Source organism: Schistocerca piceifrons, chromosome 3 (genome assembly GCF_021461385.2).
Source record: "Schistocerca piceifrons isolate TAMUIC-IGC-003096 chromosome 3, iqSchPice1.1, whole genome shotgun sequence".
Lineage (NCBI taxonomy): Eukaryota > Metazoa > Arthropoda > Insecta > Orthoptera > Acrididae > Schistocerca > Schistocerca piceifrons.
Window position 1 is genome coordinate 269,694,210 of NC_060140.1, and position 9,633 is coordinate 269,703,842.

Here is a 9,633-nt window from a genome sequence, read left to right on the forward strand (position 1 = left end):
AATGCTAGGATGGTTCGTTAAATAAGGCCACAATCAAGTCCACCTCCATATCCAACTATTATTACAATCAAATTTTAAGCATTGTTCCATTCTTGCAGAAAATAATAATGAATTTCCTTCCTGCAACTAAATAAACCAAAACAAAAATTGTGTTCTTGCAAGAAGGCAGACCCACTTTAATTCATCATCATATCTGACTAAGTCTGTGTAGTGTTGAGCAGTCATCTCTCTCTCTCTCTCTCTCTCTCTCTCTCTCTCTCTCTCTCTCTGTGTGTGTGTGTGTAGCTTATTTTGTGACAGTCTTTTCATTGTGCCTATCTGCGACTCAGCATCTCCGCTATATGGTTAGTAGCAACAATCATTTTCATAATATTGTTAGTACTGTTACTCTGCCTCCAATGCCTTCAAAAGTAACAAGGCATTAAGCTGTGACCTTACTTCCTTTCTCACATAACTTTAAAACAATTGCATACATAAAATCTTGCAACAATTACAACCGTGCAATACTTTTATTGTCATATTGTCCACTGTAACATTTACAGTGAAATGCAGAAGTTGTAAATTATGTAAGAGGCGTAATGAAATACTTGTTTCTAGTAGCACGTTTTTGTAGTAGCACGTCGAAAGTCAGAAATGAGGTAACTGATCAACGTGAAGTAACAATTACAACGTATCTATTGAAATGTACAGGAAGAAAGAAATGATACTTCACAAAATGAATATGACGCTCGTAATCGACTTATTTTTGAGCCCAAAAATTAAATGTATACCGAGTGTATGGAAGTGTCATGTACTGCCTAAAACACGTTTATTAAAATATTTAGACAAAAAGTATACTGACAGGTAACTGAATTAGAGGTACTAGCCTTATCTGAACAACGGCAATATTTCAACTAGGCATACAACCATGGTGCCATCAGACCTTGTATTGGCAGTCCAAGTGGGAATCGCATGAGATTTCTGTATGTTTGATCATGATCAGACACATGAGAAATTTCCATTCTGATGCTGTGCCCTGAGCTCTCAGTTGCCCACCATGAGACAAGTTTACTATGAATACACTGACTTGGGAAAAATCACAATCATCAGGGCCAATTCTTAATGTTAACACCATCACCTGACAGCAATAGTCTAGTTTAGATTATAAGAGCAAACAATTCAATGTTAAAAAGCAACAACAATATGTGAAATGATATTCCCATCAAAGCCATTACCTCACTGAGAAACACAGAGCCGAATACTCTACTAGCCCTGCATCATAGAGCACACAGATAAACATGTGATATGTGGTTTATTCATCTCATTACATACAATTTTCAAATCATTTGATTTGATGTACAGGAGACATGTCAAGGTTTACAAAAGAAATTTTTTCACTTTTTTAAGAGAAATACAAAAGTTTAATTATATTTTACATTTCTAAGTTACAGCTACACATGTACATAAAATAATACATGTAATACAATCCCTGTGTTCAGATTGTGAAGCTGTCCTCAATGAATTCATCGACAGAATAACAACACTTTTCCACCAGAAGAGTAAAGAGCAATCTTTTCAGTGAACCAATCTCCATTTTAAATATATTACTGCCTTTTATTTTATTGAAAATTTTTAAGCCCATATACTCTGGCATTTGGGCATAAAGCTTTAAACGATGTGTTGGAAGTTTGAAGTTATCTCTGTGGCGAGTGCTGTATTGTGGTCAAAATGGAAAGTGTCTAGTGTATGTTGATTTCTATATTGGAACACCACCATCTCATATATGTAAAGTGAGGGGATAGATAGTATTTTTAAATTTTTTAACAGTGGTCAACAGGATTCCTGTTTTTTTGCAACACACATGTTTCTAATTACTTTCTTTTGTAATACTAGGAGCCTAGTGACATTTGCTGAATTTCCCCAGAAGATTATGCCATAACGAATAACTGACTCAAAGTAGCAGTGATAAACTATCTTTCTGGTATCCATGTTTGTGGCACCTGACAAAATACACATGAATGCACAACACTTCTAATACATGCGCACACTGTAAAAGGCTGCTTCCTTGACTATGAAATTATGGAACTGGTTAGTACACACAAACGACAAAGTGTAAGTCACTCAAAAAGTGAGATATTCTTCACATTAATAGCAACATTCCTGTATGGTAAATACTTGTGAATGAGGAAAGCACACACAATAGTCTGTATGTCAACGTTCTTCATAACACAAAAGTATCCCAACCTGTTGGTAGATCATGTGCACTTGTCTGTTCACCTACTTAAAACGTATATATCTAACAGGACACTACTCTATTCACTCTTGAGTTACGTAAAAGCAATTTAATTTGCTCTCCATGAAGTTGCTTGATTGCCCCAAGAGTCATATGAGTTTCATCACATTGAGCAAATGTGGGATGTGCATGACTGTTCTTCATAAATTGTGGTTGAAATTGAACAGTTTTGTCTTCCAAAACATGTCTTTCGCAGACTCCACAGCATGATGAATAATTATCATGATAATAGTAAAAGATGGTGCTACATGCTATAGTGAATACTTTTTTAACTCAGCTGGTCATCACTGTACACCATAATCAGAAGAAATATGTTATTCCATTAAAGGATACAGCCCTGAGGTGCATTAGCTTTATAATCCCAGCACACTCCAGTTATGTCCTTGTAAAGCCGGTATTTGAGCCTGTAAACAAACAAATAATTGCAAGCAAGTGATCTAAGCTAATTACCTCAAGAAAATTTCAGTTACAGTTATTAATTTATATTTAAGTTAGTCTGAGGGACATACTGTGTGTTAATTGTAAGCAGGCTGATTGCAGAGGGTGTTGCAGGGAGTGGAGAAAGCGAGCCCAGCCTTGCCTATCTCCAGTACTTCACACTTTCGCAAAAGCAGAAGACACACATGGAGGTAAAGATCACTTAAATTTTGTTCACAGTCAACACTGAAATCACCTTATGTATTGACATATTTAATAAAGACCCTAACTGCAATAGTTATATACACTTATACAACAGAAAGAAAATTAATCACTTACATCAGATGCAGTTATATTTATGATTTCATTGATATCAGATGTGGCTGTATTATGATGATTTCATTGGCAGCAATTTCAATGACACCATCACATGCCAATTATTTTTTGACTTAATCGGTGCTGAACAGCAGCACCTACTATTCCTCCTCTACTTCTGCCCTTTACTCCTAAATCCTTCTCAGCCCTTGGCAGTAACTAACTGGATGGAAGTGCTTTTAAGATTCCACAAGTCCCCTGATATGTTGCGCCCCAAGTACGCCTTTCGATATTTTCCTGTACTAATTCCATTGTGTTTAGATTGCGATTATAAGTGTGAGTGTATGACACAGTACCTTGTTTTCAGCCAAGTCCATGACATATGACTTCTCAGGTGGCTTATCCACACAAACTAGAGTGTACAACACATCTTTTTTCACACCTTTTCTTCAAATCCCTTCTCAAAGTTCGTCGAAGTCATCTGACTCTGATAGTGGTCTTCTGTTGATTTTGCACAACATGGAAGTTGTGCTTCCCTGACAAACCCATTCTTGGTTCTGACAACTGCAACTACTAGTCTTCTCGAAACATTGCCAATGCTGACACCCGCAGCACCCTCTTCATCAAATTCACCATTCGTATGCCAGAATTTACCCCACAGTAGATTACCGTCAATCTACAATTCACCAATAAATTACTGTACAACTCTTTCTCATCTGTCATCCATTTCACTCTACAAATGTCCAGTTATGACCATTGCTCACAAAAAAATCTGAAAATTAATTGATCATGGTCTACAAAAGATATACTTCCCAAACTGACAGCAAATATCGTGACAAATTAATGAAACAACAATATCACAGCAAGGATCATTCTGTGAGAGGTAATAAACATTAATAAGCTGTTTTGAAACTTTATGGCACATTAAAACTGTTCAGGTCTGAGACTCAAACCCAGAATTTCTCATTTGTGGGAAATGCTCTAACCGACTGAACTATTGAGGCAGATCCTCACAGCTCCAATTCAGCCAGTATCTCCTCCTGCTCCTATTCTCCTGCAGAGTGAAAAATTCATTTTGGAAATGAATTGGCCCTCAGAACACACTTGTTTCACATATATTTTAGTTAGGGCCAATAATTTGCGGACCGTCACTGGTGGACGCGACAGATCACATCTAATGCCGTGTGCCCACTTTTGGCTACACACTACACACTGATTACTACAGTATTAGCAAACCCCCCCCCCCCCCCCCCCCCCGATTCTTTAAAGAATTGGATGCCCATATATTAAACAGCTTCAAACATTTGATTACTTTACAAATGAGTTAATGTGTTACATATTTGACGTTAAGTACGTAAGTGAAAAAAGTTTAAAAATGGTTTGATATAAGTTTAAAGTCACTAAGTGCTCATTATCAAATATTGATTGAGTACAGTGTGAGTAATTTGAACTCCAATATAAGCAAAAGATAGAATTATAACATAATAAATTAAACAATCTTTAGATGACTGTATTCTCATGACATCATTAGATAGTCAAGATTTTACATCTACCAGACTTGTATCTTTTGCGGAGCACTTCTCCACAAGCCTTGTTTTATTCATCTTTAATCATATGTATGTATACATCTGTATATGTGTGGTAGTTTCAGATCCACTTGAGAATCGCTAAACAAAAAAGCTGAAACTGCTAGTGTACTAAGTAAGGTTCTACAAAGCAACTGTAGTGGCCTTTTCATTAAATAAGACTGGAATTGTCATTAATCCTTCAGAAATATCTCTCATCAGAGCTAAGGAACTAATAAAAACACACACATATAGACGCATGGTAATACTATCCTAGTGCTACAGTGTAATCATAATTAGGAGGTGTGTCAGGTTGAGTGGATGAGAGGAATGAAGGGTAGGAAGGGATGGAGGGAAGGGCGGCTCTTGGCTGGGAGGGAGGGAAGGAGTATCAACATAAAAGATACAAATGTGGCACTGGTAAGCCTGCTTTGGCACAGAGAAGTTGCTTGTGTCACACAGTGTTGTGATTTCAGAGGCAAGGGATAGAACACTGCAAGATGATAGATTGCAGTGAGGCCATAGAGTGAACTGAGGGGCCTTACGACAGGGGTGGATCACTTTACCCTGTGGAAAGACATTATTACGACTCTTAACAAGAGTTTTAATCTTTTTTATGCCCTTGTTGATTGCTCAGTATCTCAGCTATAATGTGAGCGTTTACCTTAACTCATTCCATTACTTTTTTCCACTTTCCAATATTATATTACGCCATTTGGACTTAATCCACAAGGGCCTCCTGCTGAGAAGTAATGCTTCCTATATGTGAAAATTCTTAAGGCTTTTTAAATGAAACAAACAGTACTGACATTTTACGTCTTTATTCTTCATGTTTAAACATTTATTTCTCAACACAGTCACCTTCGCGATGAACACTTTTCTCCCAACAGGAGATCAGTTGGTTGACACTGTCACTGTACAGTGTTTGACTTTGATGACAGAGCCACAACCACACCTCTGCTTGCACCACTTCATCACTATCAAAGTGAAGTCCTTGAAAGTGTTCTTTAAGCTTTAGAAAGAGATGAAAATCAGATAGGGTCAAGTCAGGACTGTACAGAAGATTATCAATGACAGTGAATCCAAGGCTTCAGACTAATGCAGCATTGTCATGCTGAAGGAGAGGATGCTCCATGTGAGGACGAACTCATCGAATTCAAGCTTTCAGTTTTCTGAGGGTCTGATAGTTCAGTGATATAGTTACATTACATACCACCACACTATAATTCACAGCCCTCTAGCAGTAGAGGTTTGCAACTTGCATCAGCGACTGAGTAATATGCATGACAGGTAATACATCAACTGATTTTGAGGACAGAATAAAAAAATTTGGAGGCATTACTTCTCAACACACTCCTATACCTATGTTTCACTGCTGGTCCTTCATGCTGTGTAAATTATTTTTATTGAATGCTGCTCTTCAAAGAGTAAACTTCAAATTTACTAGAGACTGATGTTATGCACTGATATAAACAGGTATGTTGTGAGTGAATGAGAAAGCCAGAAACGAGCAGTGGGCTAGGATCTGAATGCTAGTAGAAGGCAGTAAACTAAGATTTAACGGAACAACTCCATAGCTGCCAGCAACTGTCGTATTCTTATTTTGTTCTCAGTATGATTACAAAAATTTTAGCCGAAAATTATTTTCAAGTACAATGGATATAAATTATGATAGAGATCAAATATGTGATGGGATATATTGCCACATAGGTCTCTTCCACTGTCTTTTTATATAAATCCATGTCCTGAGCCCAACATTTTTGAGAGTGAACTAGTTTATAGTATCAAGAGTAAATGAAATATTGGTAGCAAATGTGTGGAGAGTTGCAAAACTGACACTTCCTGGCAGATTAAAACTGTGTACCAGACCAAGACTAACTCAAGACTGAGGCACTGGCAGAAGTTAAGCTGCAAGGACAAGTTAGGAGTCATGCTTGGGTAGCTCAGGCAGTAGAGCACTTGCCTATGAAAGGCTAGGCCCTGAATTCGAGTCTCGGTCCAGCACACAGTTTTAATCTGGCAGGAAATTTCATATCATCGCACACTTCACTGAAGAGTGAAAATTTCATTCTAGTGACAAGACTTTTAACAAACATTTCATAAACTATTGCTCATAAGACAGGGTTTTCATGTTGAATAGATGCTGCCGTTGAACATCTCACACTAGCTGTTACTAATAACTCTAGTAATATGAATGTGGCTCTCTCTACACTAGAAGAAGTAATAAACAGCATAAAATTTTTGAAATAAAAAATCTAGTGGTTATAATGAAATATCAGCAGAGTTAATTAGTGTTCCAAGTTTAGTAACATACTAAGTTATTTGCATAGCTACTTATTTGCCACCAGAACATTTACTGGTTGGTTGAGATGTGCTAAAGTTTACCATCTGTATAACAAAGGAGATAAAGAAATACCATCAAACTTATGTGCAGTTTAACTTTTGCTATCAGTCTCAAAAATGTAAAAAAAGTTGCCACCTAACCAGAAATAATGTATTGTGAAAGTCAGAGTCTTGGTTTCTAAAGAGTTCCAGCACTGAGAAGGTTATTTACTTAAACAGAAAGAATCTAATTAATTTGTCTGACAATAAATTACAGGTTACTGATATAATTGGTGATCATACACTGAGAGATGGCTTTATATTTGGACATATTTGAATTTGCATGCTGTATAAGTAAGAGGGTGAAAACACTTCTTGTTTTTTTAAATAAAAATGCAATACTGTTACAGCGTCCAGGTCAAGTAAAGAATTATAGTCCTAGTGTGACAAAAGTTGAACTACAGGGAACTAAAGAGTTTTTTGGCATAGCTTTAATGTGTTGCGGGATGCTAACAGGGCATATTTACAAACATCTAAATACCATTTTGATACAGTTACAAATTTGCTGAGTAACTTTAAGTGTGCATTACATGAACATATGTAAGCTTTGTTTTTTCATCTTCAATCATATACATGTATACTTCTATCATACATATAGCAATATCAGATCCACTTGAGAATGGCTTAGTAAAAAGCTGAAACTGGTTATGGACCGAATAAAGTTCTACAAAGCAATTGGAGTCGCCTTTTCATTAACTCAACAAACAGTTGTGGATCACACAGAGAAACTAATAATTTCAGTCTTATGAGCCTGACAAGAGCTGAATGCCTCAATCGAATAATGAGTGGTTACTTTACTCATTCAATAATTTGTATCACTGTTCAAGTCTATTACTGTTGTAAAATTATCTGTCACTGTTTGCCATTAATCTAACGGTAGCAACTGTCCAATATTTGTTTCGAGAAGTCAAGAGATCTCCTTGAGGATGTAACTGAATTTGGAAGTAAAGATAAAAACAAAGAAATAAAAAGACATACATGACTGAATTCTCAGAGCGTTTAGAGAGTCTAATAAAAATATAAAATGTTTTTAATTTCACCTTGAAAACTTACCAACATGACTGTAAATGAGCTGCATCCTTAGCTGATGGCTGACATTTTTTTAATGCTTCTATTTTGTTCTTCAGCATTTCTTTTTCACTTTTAAATTTGTGATTCTTGTCTTTTAAAAGTTTCTGCAAAGATCAACTTTATGGTATTTCTAGATATGTATGATTTAACAACCACTGATTTGAAAAACATTACATTACCACATGAAAAATATTATATTACCACTTACAAACATGGAAACACTGCCAGAAATGCATACTTGAATGTAAATGCAGATGCCAGCCAAGCCTGCTGGTTGTGCTGTTGTATCTGACCATGAACGGCACCTGTACAATATCCTAAATAAGCTGCAAGTGTCAGTTATGATCAAAACAGTGTTCTGTGTAATTGTGAGTGTGTTATGCTGGAGTTAAGTGACTCAAAATGTGGGCAGATGTTGGTGCTCATATGCTGGGTGCTTCAATAAACAAGGTAGTTCAAGTGTTGGTGACTGAAGACGCACCATATCAAAGATTTATACCACATACATGTGAAATGGATAAACGTCATCCACAAGGTTATAATGCATACAAAAATGAGAATTGGTTATTATGGCAGACAATCATTGAAGAGGATTGTGATGAAAAATAAGACAAAGACAGCTCCAAAAGTATGCAGTTTTTTTACTTGAAGACCTGTGTATTTTGGAAGCAGCGAGACTGAAATTCCCCAATACCATATTCATCAAAGTACATGAACTAAATATTGATAATATAACAGCATGCCATTAAAATTAAGAGCCTGAAACAACATTTTATATAAATTTTAGTTCACTTACACTACCTGTAAAAAGAGAAATATAAAGAAATTTTAACACCTGTGTAAAGCAGATCAGTACGTGTCATACCCTGTTCTAGCCAAATTTGCAACCTTCTCTGAAGAAACGATTTCCATGAACCTCCTCAACATACCATGAGGTTCCTGCAGGTGCAGCACCATCACCATATAAAATAACTTATCACTTGCAGTCTTTGGTAGAGTGAAATATTTCAGGTTTTCTAGATGCAAAAGTAAGTCAACTTTCTTTCAATCTCTGAGCTTCATCTTCAGAGATAGCCCCTACAAAAATCAGTAAAGGAGTAAAGTCTTATCACATCTGTGTAGACATGAGAGCAGTCAATGAGTTCATAACACTGAAAACCTATCCCCTATCAAGGATTAATGACACTCTGGATAAGCTCGGCAAATGCAAATTCTTCACCAACTTAGGTAAGCAAAAACTATGAAATATTGGTAGTGAAAAGCCTTTGTTGTGCCCTTTGGGGACTATGAATACCTAAGGATGTCCTTTGGCCTCCAAAATGCTCATGTCTTATTTCAGCGTATCATTGATTTACTTTTACAAGTTTTAAAGCCGACCATGTGTCTAGTGTACCTGGTGACATAATAGTCTTTTTGAGTATAATGAGAGAGCCTGCAGTGTGACTGAGAAACTGCCTAACTTGTATAAGTACTGCTAATCTGAATTCAAAAAATGGTAGTCTCTCACAATCTCGAGTGTGCTGTCTAGGGAACATAACTGAGGCAGATGGTATACAACTAGACCCACAGTTAACATACACAGCAAAAGATTTTCCAACACTGAGAAATGTT